Source organism: Ursus maritimus, unplaced genomic scaffold, assembly GCF_017311325.1.
Source record: "Ursus maritimus isolate PB19 unplaced genomic scaffold, ASM1731132v1 scaffold_34, whole genome shotgun sequence".
Taxonomy (NCBI): Eukaryota; Metazoa; Chordata; class Mammalia; order Carnivora; family Ursidae; genus Ursus; species Ursus maritimus.
Genome location: NW_024426008.1, coordinates 3,338,078 through 3,350,404, shown reverse-complemented (window position 1 = coordinate 3,350,404; position 12,327 = coordinate 3,338,078).

Here is a 12,327-nt window from a genome sequence, read left to right as displayed (position 1 = left end):
CAGACGCTTAACGACTGCGCTACCCAGGCGTCCCTGGCAAATTATTTTTAAAAGCTATTTCCCTCTTCAGTGGAAACAAAATACCAAAACTTCAGGATAGATTTTAAATGGCATTTACAGAGGAAGGCCCTTCACTCCCTCCCCTACTTTGCTCTTTAAAGAAGTCGCTGAATTTACTGCATTTAGAGTAGAAAATAATAGTAAACAGTATTTTTGAAAACAATGTGGTCTAGTTGGTGTTGAAAACTTGGAAGTTTTAAATGTTCTCTTTGTGAAGGAATTTGCTAATTCTCCAGCAGATGTTCTTCCTTTTTATCCCTTATGCGTCATAGTTTCCTTAAAATTCTCTCCCTCCCTTTCTCTCTCTCTTTCTGTCTCTGTCTCTCTGGCTCTAGTGCTTCCTCTTGTTCTCTTTTTTAAAGCAGTGCAGATAGGTTCAAAGAATGTGCAAAGCTTATTTTCTTTCCTTGGAAATAATGCTACTCCTCAGAGCCAAAGTCCAGAGGCCCGGTCTTGATGAGAAGCCCTCTTACTTTAATTATAACCTCTTCTAGAAGATTCTCTCCCAACTTAGTGATTGGAATTGATTCTGTTTAAGTGAGGTGCAACATTACATTATTTGGTTTAATTTCAAAACTCCACCTAAACCTCTAATTTCCCACTAAAAGAATCAAATATTGGATGATGAGCACCTGTATTTTTTTCAGGGGATTTAAAATTGAGAATTCTCTAACAGTTCTTGGAATGATCAGAGAACTATCAAAGTATCTCAGAGTCATGGCTAGGAATTAATGCTTTTATTCCTGAAAGGAAAAAGTACCCATTAATAGAGCTAATTTTAAAGATTTGTTAATCAGCCTAGTTTTAAAGCCACCTGGTCATTTTGCATTCATTTTCAGCAAAATTTTGAATCCCTAAATTAATATCAGCTTCTGAAATAAAGTCAAATGTCTTCAATTCTGTGATTCACTTCTTTTTTATACTGCAATTGAAAATTAACTCCAATCTATGAATTTATTATTGATTTCTTCTCAAAGTAGAGATAATTCCGTCTCTCCTATATGGTACATTTATGTAAGTCTTACAAACAAACAAACGCCCTTTCAGAGTAGACTCAATTCTCAGGGACCTGGTGTAAACATGGCGGATCACATAGTGTGCGGGTAGTTGCGTACATGTTGTGATTGAAATGGCGCCTCGAGCTGCTCATTCCAAGCTCCTCTCTCCTCCACTGCGGCTAAAGTGTTATCATCAGACACCATTTCCTGGTCCCTTTGTGCTCTTCTTTACCAGTTCTTCTCACCCGACTTAAACTATAAATACAGAGGCATGAAACCAGTAAGTTATAGCAAGAAAATGTAGCGTTAATGGAACTTCTTTTTTTTTTAAGATTTTATTTATTTATTCGACAGAGATAGAGACAGCCAGCGAGAGAGAGGGAATACAAGCAGGGGGAGTGGGAGAGGAAGAAGCAGGCTCATAGCGGAGGAGCCTGATGTGGGGCTTGATCCCAGAACGCCGGGATCACGCCCTGAGCCGAAGGCAGATGCTTAACCACTGTGCCACCCAGGCGCCCCAATGGAAGGGAACTTCTGATTCCCTAATTTTGTGGGATGTGTTGAACAAATGATTTGTTGTACAACCTGATCCATGGTAAGACACAAACCATCAACAGAACCAACAAGTTAGTTTGCTTCAGGTAGGCCCTGAATGTACAGACTTTCTTTCTTGGTTCCACACAAAATTTGCCTTTTCTGAGCTATTTTGCCATGGAAAGCACTTGGTGGCTCTACCTTGTGTGGGCTACCCCCATGTCTATTGTTACCATTACTACTCTTTCTGTTACTACTACTACTTACACGCATGCCTCCTCCAAGAAAGATGGAGAGCCACAGAGCTGGATATAGGCCGTGCCTGAGTTACGGAATATTTTGCGTAATGAGGTGGATCACTTCGATTTGTGGAAACATGGAGGTTGCACTGAAGAATTGCTGCAAATGCACTACCAGTTTCCAGTGTCTCTTGCATTCAATTTTTAGAGTAGACTTCAGTGTTGAGTTAGAGTAAAATTTCAAATTTGTTACATATCTCAGTTCTAACACACACACACACACACGTGGATTAAGATTATTTTGAGCATAAATTTTTTTAGATTATCCATATGACCACCCACCTCACATCTAATTAGATGATTACCAACTGGCTATACTCATCAACAAAATAATTTCGAATGTCACTATAATTTTCTTACCCCAGAAAGAGACTGACCTTAATGACCTTTAGGTAAGAATTTGAGTTACATAGAAACTTGAAAATATCCACAAAGAATTTGTGTAGTAAGAGCAGTGTTTCAACCACTCTTACATGGTTATTCTTAGTAGATGGTAGACAGAGAGGTGAGAGGGAGAAATTTGTTGAGGACCAAGAAATGGCAGTAATGGTGCCCTGCATTACACAGCGAAATATAACTCCATTGTGAGAGAGGCAGTTTTGCAAATTATGGGGTGGTCTGATAATTATTCGTCTTCCTCATAAGTTTAGGTGATAATCTGTCTGGGATTTCAGATATGTTCTGTGAGACATGTATGCATGTTCAAATCAATGGTAGGGGTAGATGGTTTGTTCTCAAGATTTGAAACGCCAAAGACCAGCAATCAGAATTCCCTTTTAGTGCCCCTTCCTCTCAGAGAGTAATTTTTGAAACTGGAGGAGATAGAGTGCTGGAAGGAGAAGAGGACAGATGTCAGGAGAGGCCTGGGAGGAGGATTGGATTTTCCCAAAAGGTAGTGGAATTTCCCACCATGGAGATTAGAAGAAGAAATGGTTGAGGGGCGCCTGGGTGGCACAGCGGTTAAGCATATCGAGCCCCACATCAGGCTCCTCCGCTATGAGCCTGCTTCTTCCTCTCCCACTCCCCCTGCTTGTGTTCTCTCTCTCGCTGGCTGTCTCTCTCTCTCTGTCGAATAAATAAATAAAATCTTAAAAAAAAAAAAAAAGAAATGGTTGAGAGAAGTGTGGGCTGGGTGGTCAAGGTTAATAAATTCAGTGAGTCTCAAACTCTTTGTGAAAGTGCTTTTCCCTCCAACTATGGGTGCTTTAACCTAGAACTGTGGGAGGACACGGATTTAGGGCACGGTTGTAAGCTTTCTGCTTCTAGGATGTAATTGCCTTGAACCGCTTCGGTTGTAAGTGATGGCCAAGTAGAGAAGAGGGAAAAGGACTTTGAGGGGAAGTGTGGCCAAGAATCAAATCAATGTCCCATCCCACCCACCCATGTCCCGTGATTTCATCAGAGAAGGGACAACACCCTTCCAAGTGGATTATGTCTAGTGACCAAGGTCCACAATGCAGGAAGGAGCCACCGGGGAGCATCCAGGAAGAGCTGAGGAAGGACTTCCAGGTAGACATCTGTAAATACTCTGGGGAGAAGAGACCCTTAGACTGAGGACCCAGGGGGAAAAAAACAAAAACAACAAACTCAAAGTGAAGCTAAAAGCGGAAATTATTAAGAAATACATCAGAGTTGGCTATCCTTCCAACCTGTTTCTTTCTTGGCTGTAAACTCCCCTTCACCTGCATGTATATCTCATAGCTTCACCCTGATGCTTCCGTTTGGAAGTAAGACTTCTCAGCTACATATGATACCCTGGATATCTTACAGGATTTTGGACTTGGATTTCAATTATCTTTAAATCCATCCAATGCCTTTTCCCCGCTGACAGCTCCATACTGCCCAGTCATATAAAAAGACTCACCAGGAGACTAAATTATTTCTTCCCTTGTCAGTGGTAATTTGTGTTCACTAAATTACTCCAGATCTACTTTCTTGAGTCAAAAATAACTTTGTTTTTTTTTTTTTCTTCCACGTCCACCCTGGAAAGACATACAGATTTTGAAGTTAACCTCTCTCCGTTAGATACTCAGGAATAATCAAGCCGGTTTTCTTCTTAAATCAGCCAGATGTTTCATTTTAAGATGGAACAATACATGGTTTATTTCACTCTAGTTCTCCTGGAAGGGCCATGGCTTTTGATAGTCCTGTTTTGTGAGAGGTAAGAATGAAAAACATCTTTAAGAAAATCCCCTCCCCCCCTTTTTTTCCTGGGAACAGGGCTTGGTCTTAATAGGAAACCACATTTTATTAAGAACATATAAGTTATCACTGATAATGCCCCAGCATCTGATAAAACACTTGACGTTACAGCTATCACATCTGGATGTGACCACATTGTTCTTCAGAACCTTTAAAAGAGATTTAAATGTCTCACTCTGTCCAGATCTATTTCTGGCAAGGCGTCTATTTGCACTATATGTCCCTTCAGTGTTTTCTTCTCATCAAGCTAGGCGACTGTGCTTAGGGCACCTTTCATTTTTGTCTTACAGAATGCCAATAAATGGTTAAGGGTATTTTTTTACAACATGGTGAGTGTTATTTCACAATGTTTCATTGGCCACAAATCCTCAAGTCACTTTTAAGAATTCCAGATGCCCTACTGTAGGTATTTTTGCAGCTGTTTAGTGGGAAATCATGAAAGTGTAACTCTCTTCAACAAAAAAGAACATATCTCATTCCTACAGGGAGAAGTCTCCTTTACTGTACTTTCACAGGAACAAAAAGGTCAGTGTAAAGACAGCTGTGTACTGTATATATTCCCTCCACCCGCCTGCAGTTCAGATAGTTAAAATATCTTCTACTTTGTAAAATACTTCGATTTTATATTGAAGGAAATCTTTCTTTTGAATCGGTACGATATGCTCTGAAGTTACATTTCTCTTCCTGTTATTCGCAGGACACAGGTGGGCTTAAAGAAATTCTATCTGCCTGCAGTGAGTCTGTTTTTGCAATGTGCTTTATTGTGCCTTGTGATTAATTCATAGGTTGAATTCATACATTCTCTTACCTGGAAGACAATAACGAGTCTAACTGTTGATAACTATGAACTCTTCTTAAGGCCACCTACATTTCCTTCGTTAAAATCTAATTTAAGCTTTGAAAGTTATATTCAAGATATTGTGGATATTTGCTCACCAGTAGCATCTTAGACCTCGAGAGTATTTTGATACATAGATAGCCACGGTTTGTAAATGGAAGGAAGGAACGAAGGAACGAAGGAAGGAAGGGAAGGAAGAAAAATATTTTTCTTTTCATAATTTCCAGAACCACAGAATCTGAGGTCTTTGTTATCTGACATGAATTGTAATGTTGCTGATGATCATTTATTCAAACAAGATCAATAAGAAATGTTGGAATTGGGGGGCGCCTGGGTGGCACAGCGGTTAAGCATCTGCCTTCGGCTCAGGGCGTGATCCTGGCGTTATGGGATCGAGCCCCACATCAGGCTCTTCCGCTATGAGCCTGCTTCTTCCTCTCCCGTTCCCCCTGCTTGTGTTCCCTCTCTCGCTGGCTGTCTCTATCTCTGTCAAATAAATAAATAAAATATTAAAAAAAAAAAAAAAGAAATGTTGGAATTGGGGATTTATGGCCCAAAGGCCTTACTGGAACTCACATTGCTGAGACTGGCTACAAAGTCAAGGAGAGGCTAGGAAGACTCCACTGGACCTGCGATCTAAGGAAAACCGGACTGAATCCAGAGATTGAGGATGAACTCCTGGCTCTAGCTCTTTCTCTCTGTTGGTGACATCACTTAGAGGTCACTATTCCAACTCTCACATTTTATAGATGAGCAAACTGAGGTCCCAAAACACAAAGTTCCATCAGCACTCTAGAATTCTGTAGTTCAGTTAAGAATCAAGTCACTAAGACAACATTTTTGTCCATTTGTCTCTTACTTTTATTGCTTAAAAATCATTTATGGACCTCAGCGTGGGAATGAGAGTCTTTCATTCCAAAAACATGCAAAATGACTTAAGGAAGCCAAGGGGGTGCTACACTGAAAAGACAACGTGTACCTTCAGATATTTGACGTCTAGGAGGAAGTAAACATGCAGAGCCGGAAGTCTCATATACTGAGGCAGACATGGAGTTGGGTGGGAGGACAGAGACCAGGGAAGTCATGCTCAAGGAAGCAGGGAAAGCTCCCGGAAGACAGCGCTTTTTGATGCTTGACGCAGAAGCAGAGGTGGCTTCCCCAGGCAGAGGGAATGACATCCGGAATGTGTTGGGGCAGTTTCTCTGTTACTAAACTCAGAAGTGGTGGGGGAAGACACTGGATGTGGCTGACTTTCTGAGTTCCGAAAATGATTCTAGCACTGCTTCTCTCCCATTGCTGCCACGGACCCAGCTGTAGAGCAATGACTCCCCGTCCCACCCCACTGAGGGGCCGATCAGAACATCACTTTCCCTGGGGAGCTCTCAAAAGAGAAAGGGGAAACAACCCCCTGACTTAATCTCCATCTGAGCCTCTCTGAAATATTCAGTTTACAAGGGGTTTTGGCTCTATCATCATTTTCCTCAAAACTGTTTACTACAATTGCTTGGAGTACTGCTCGTAAGACGATTCTTAAATTCAACAATGTATTCAGTTGTACTGCAGTGATTGGCTTACGAAATTGTTTCTGCTTTTCTTTCAAAGATGTTGTGGATATTTTATTGGCTGTAAGGGACCAATTCCTTTACATATCCTCATATGCTCTTTGGGATCAGATGGTCCTCAGCCAAAACTTCTGCTCTTCTAAGTAGAAAAGGAAGTTCTTGGGACAATGGGACTTCTGTCCTTGGCGTCGGGAGAGGATGACACAAGGTAACGCATTCAAAGTACTTAGCATGGAATGTCATGTAATAGGCGCACCAAAGATTGAGTGCCGTCCTCCATTTGTGACAAACAAATTTGTGACAAGCAAGGCCTTACTAGGCCTGCTTTCTGAAAGCATTGACTGAACTGCTTGACACGGAAGAGAATTTGCTAGTCCATCTTACCACTGCCCATCGATCTCTCCAGCCATTCTGTGAAACACATGGCGCCTATCAGGTTGGCTTGAGGGTGTAGGGGAATTGGCAGCACTTGTCAAGAAACATGAAGGCCATGTAGTCAAAATGGGGTTCTTGGGGGAAAGAAGGGGAGGGAGCAGGCCAAACCGCTTTTTACTATAATTAAAGATTGAGTCAGAGATCATTAAATGGGGTAAAAGACTCGTTGAAAATGTGAAGGAAAAAACCCAATTATTTAAGATATGTCATTTTACTTACTTACCTCAGATAGACCTAATAACTTTATGCTAACGAGGGGCTTCCTAGCAGGGAAAATTGAAATGTCTGGCTCCCTAGAGCAAAATAACAAATTTAGTATTAGAATTTAGAATATTAATAATTCATCTGAAGTGATTGGAATTAGCTTGTTTTCTTAACTGGCTTTAAAAACCTCTGAAATATTATTTGTATTGTTAATTTATTCCACTCACTTTTCCTGCATGAATGGTGGAGCTGTAAACTTCAGGGCAGCTGCTGTCAATGTCGCCAATTCCACGTGAAGTCCATGCTAACGACGCTAGACGGACTCCAGGGGTAAAAGACTTTGGACACAGCATTTGCAAACTATTCACAGACATGGAAGATAAAATAGACTCTTAATCAGTTGAGACTCTTGGGAAATATGTTCAAAGAATCTCTTTTCCCCTTGAAATATGGAGCATCCCCGAACACATGTGCTTACATGTCTTAGACATATGGGCGAAGGGGCGCCTGAGTGGCTCAGTCATTAAGCGTCTGCCTTCGGCTCAGGTCATGATCCCAGGGTCCTGGGATCGAGCCCTGCATTGGGCTCCCTGCTCAGCGGGAAGCCTGCTTCTCCCTTTCCCACTCCCCCTGCTTGTGTTCCCTCTCTTGCTTTCTCTCTGTCAAATAAATAAATAAAATATTTTTAAAAAAAGATACATGGGCGAATAATGTTCTTTGAATGAAAAGAAAAAGATTAGAGAAAGGAAAAATCCTCTAATTAAAAAGAGTCTCTGCAAACATGAAGAGATTAATATTTCAGTATCTGAGGGCCTACCACACGCTGCCGTGAGACACAGGATGTGACATTTGAGTCATTAATGGAAAGTCTCTGTAAGTTCAATAATTATCCCACTTTCCAGAAAAGCAGAGGGAAGGCCCACATTCCATGTCCCTATCTGGCTCCATCCTGTGCATTCACACGGTGTCACTGGGGCCTCTGACTGTGGCCCAGTGACACGACTCACACAATGGTCACAGTCACCAGTGCAAGGCTGGCGCCAGTAAGCTTTAGTTTGTTAGGAAAAAAATACTATTTTCCATGTATGTTTAAATAGTACAGACACATAATATTAAAAAAATAGAAGCTCTGAGTGTGTAATCCGATGCTCAGCCTTTGCAAAATAGGCAAAGATCCAAATATTTCTCTCTGCTAAAAGAGTTTAAAATATGTTTCCAGGGGTGACTTGGCTGGAGAAGCTACCACTTGGGATTGGTGAGCTGAAAAGTCTGATTTGAGGATGGTCTGTATTTTTGAGAGACAACCACCAGGGCTCTCAAGGATATCTGAGATCCAAATGGAAGGCAGGCTGCACAACTGAAGTTTCCAGGTTAAAGCCAAGTGCATGTGAATTGGGGGTGAGGTTGGGGGGGGGGCAGGATACATATTATTTTTGAAACTTTGGACTTCAATTATGGAATGAAGTGAGGTAATGCAAGGCCCACCCAAGCTTGGTTAGTTGTCAATTTGGACTCTAGAGTTTCTGGGGAATGGAGTTAATCTCTAGAATGTTACAGTTAATACTTTGGCTAGAGGCTGTATCTCAATGGTAGCCTGGTGACAGGAACATGGCTGCCACTTGCCAACTAGGGAAATGGCATGCTCTGGACACACATCACCCACGGTACCCTGGATCCCTTAAATCGGCCAGTCAGTAGGCTCAGGAAGTGAACCTCCCATTCCAGCAGGTATTTTAGGTCATCTTGCACGCCCTCCACCCTGCGTCTGACCAGCTTGTTCTCCAGATATCTAGAGTAGCTGCTCTGGCTGTTTTGGTTCTCTTCTGGGTTTGGCAATGTCCTTCCTGGTGGTTTGAATTAGTTCTTGCACCGGACTGTTAGATTTCCCACTGTAGTCTCCAGTCAGAAAACCAGCTCTCTGGCTGGGCCTACTTCCACCTCTTTCCCAAATGGGTTTTGGACACCTCCTTGCCAAACGCATATGGCTTCTCTGAAGCCTCATGCAGTGACAGATTAAGCTGACTAATACCTGGTCCCTACTTTCAAGGAACTTGGAATCAGCTTCTTCAGATAAGATACCAACAAGGAAATGGGGCTTCCATTCCTAGGAGTCTCAAGCTAGGGGTGCCAGATGAGGGAACAGATAATAGCTTCTCTTTGGCTAAGATGAGGGAGGGAACACTTCTTTTTGGAGAGACCAGGTATGGGGTGGTCAAGGGAAGGATTTTCAGGGATCGATAAATGCTATTTGTATTAGTTTCTTATTGTTGCCGTAACACATTCCTGCAAACTTAGTGGATTAAAACAATAAAAACTTATTACCTCTGAATTCTGTAGGTCAGAAGTCTCACATGGGTCTCATTGGAATAGAATCAAGCTGTCAACAGGGCTATGTTCCTTCTGGAGGCTTGGGGTGGGAGGAGAATCCACTTCCAAGCTCATTTGTGTTATTGACAGAACTCGGTTTCTTGTGGTTTTAGGACTGAGGTTCCCATTTCCTTCCTGGCTGTTGACTGGTGCCACTTGTAGTTCTTGGAGGCCGCTCTCCATCCCTTGCCCATGGTCCCCACATCTCAGAAACAGAAACAGCATGAATCTCCGTATGCTGTCCATCTCTTCTTCTGATTCTTCTGCTACTTCTATCTGCCTTCTGCTGCTCTCAAGGGCTCATGTGAAGACAAGGGGCTCACCTGGATAATGCAGGATAGTCTATCTGATGATTAGCTGATCATCTACCTTAATTACATAATATAATCACAGACATAACCTAAGGAGGGGAAGGTCATTGGAGCCAAAATTCTGCTACCACCACATTCTTGTGATGTCATGTGCTGGGAAGGAAAATGGAACAGAGCAGTACAGAGCAGAACGCAAGTCACGTTTTTACTAAGCACCTACAAGGTGCTAAGTGTGACTCAAGTTTGGAGACAAGGTAAATTAGTATCTGTCTCACTCATCAATGGAACATAAGAACTAGGAAGATCGGTAGGGGAAGAAAGGGATAAAGAAAGGGGGAGTAATCAGAAGGGGGAATGAAGCATGAGAGACCATGGACTCTGAGAAACAAACTGAGGGCTTCAGAGGGGAGGGGGGTGGGGAATGGGATAGACCGGTGATGGGTAGTAAGGAGGGCACGTATTGCATGGTGCACTGGGTGTTATACGCAACTAATGAATCGTTGAGCCTTACATCGGAAACCGGGGATGTACTGTATGGTGACTGACATAATATAATAAAAAATATTATTATAATAATAAAAAAATTCCTGGAATTTAGATTTTAGGCAGAACTGTTTTCAAATAGACTATGGGGATATTCTTTTTCCCATTTTCCTTTATTTCCCATTTTCCTTTATTTATTATATTTACATTACCAGATGAATACAATTCTGTTTTTATTTGATTTCAGGCATTGTTCCCTTCCTAAGCATGTCTTTCTTACAATTAGAATTTTAAAAGTGAAAAAAAAAAAAATTAGTATCTGTCTCTTCCTCCAAGTCTCACCTAGAGGGGGAGACAGGCTTCTTTTCAACTAATTGCAATACAGTGAGCTCTACACAACATCGACAACCCACTTTAACAATGTTGCGGTCTTATTTTCATAGGATATTTGTGTCTCTTGAATTTCACAAGTTGGCATATATTTATGACCAGGAAGATTTTGTTTTCCAGCAAAGCATTAGCCAAAATTTGTGCCAGATGGGATAACATCTAAGGGGGCACCATCCTTCAATACTCCCTTGTCCTCACCCACGGCACTAACCGTGACCTCCGATCCTCATTTTAATTTTTGCTGCCTTGCTTGGAATATTTGCTCCTTTCAGTCACAGCACGGAAATGGTACTTAAAGTAGAAAAACATTAGGAGAGCAACCTCTGAAGCTCATCGTTCCCTTTGCAGCGTCCGTGGTGCATTCTCCATTCTCCACACCCAGTCTTCCTTTCTCCTTTGCCACCTCTTTTACTCAGTCGTACACCTCTAGTAAAGGAATGAGGAACAGGGGACATTTTATTCATTCTGGAATCTTCTCCTCATCTCCCAATCCCAGCCCTGACACAGTTCTACAGTGAAGCCATTCAATCAAAGCATAACAAATTAAAAGGGGGGGGGGAAGCTAAGCCCTTGGTTGTAGAGATTTTAAGTGGGTAGACAGGAAATAGCATTTGTTATCTAGGTCTTTGTTTTTTTTGTTTTTTTGTTTTTTTCACGCAGAGGAACAAAGTGCGTGGCAACTGGTGAGAATAAGTATGAGCCTCAGAAGATTAGCAAAGAGAAATACAGTTGAGGAAAACTTTTGGCGATTATTATACTGAGATGCCCCCATGAGACACAGAACTTGAGAAAAGTGAGTAAATCCATTGTACGCATTCAAGAAAACCTGGCATTTGAAGCGGACGTGGAGAACACTTGGTGCCACGTCTCCCCTTTGATGGTATCCTTGCGCCATTCAGGGCTGCTTGCGCTCTGGTTTGGGCAATCTAGAAGCAACCGGTGGTTCCGAAACTCAAGAGAAAGAATGATGACAAGAAGCACAGGCTCTCGTAACCCTCTGATTAGGTGCCTAAGCAGATCCTTGGTCACCAGGAATTTGCTATCATTCATGGGGCCTATTGGGGAGGGGGGTCCCTGAGCGTCAGTGGAAAGTGGACCCTTTAGTGGTTCACCCACCCTATTCCAGAGCTTCAACCGCAGCTTCTCCCGTTTGCAAGTCCATAGACTCTCCTCCACGTGGTAGGATTTCCCAACGATGGCCACGTCCTAATCTTGGAAGGGTGACATGCTAGGCTATATGGCGAGGTGGCCTTTAAGTTGCTTATCAGCTGACCTTCTGGCAGGGAACTTATCCAGGTGGGCCCAAGGTAATCAGAAGCACCCACAAAAGTAGAAGGGAGGGCAGAGAGAGTGAGAGGAGATGTGAGGACAGAAGAATACTCAGAGTGGTGCCTAGTGAAGAGGACTCGACCCGCCATTGCTGACGCTGAAGACGGACAAAGGGACACGAGTCAAGCAAAAGCTGGTAAAGCGGCGAAACATTCTCTTCAAGTCTCCAGAAAAGAATGGGGGCTGTCCACATTTTGATTTTAGCTCAGTGAGAGTGGCGTCAGAACTGTGAGGTAACACATTTGTGTTGTTTTCAGCTGCTATGTTTGAGGCCGTTTGTTACAGCATCCAGGGACGGCGAAGAACCGCGTAATT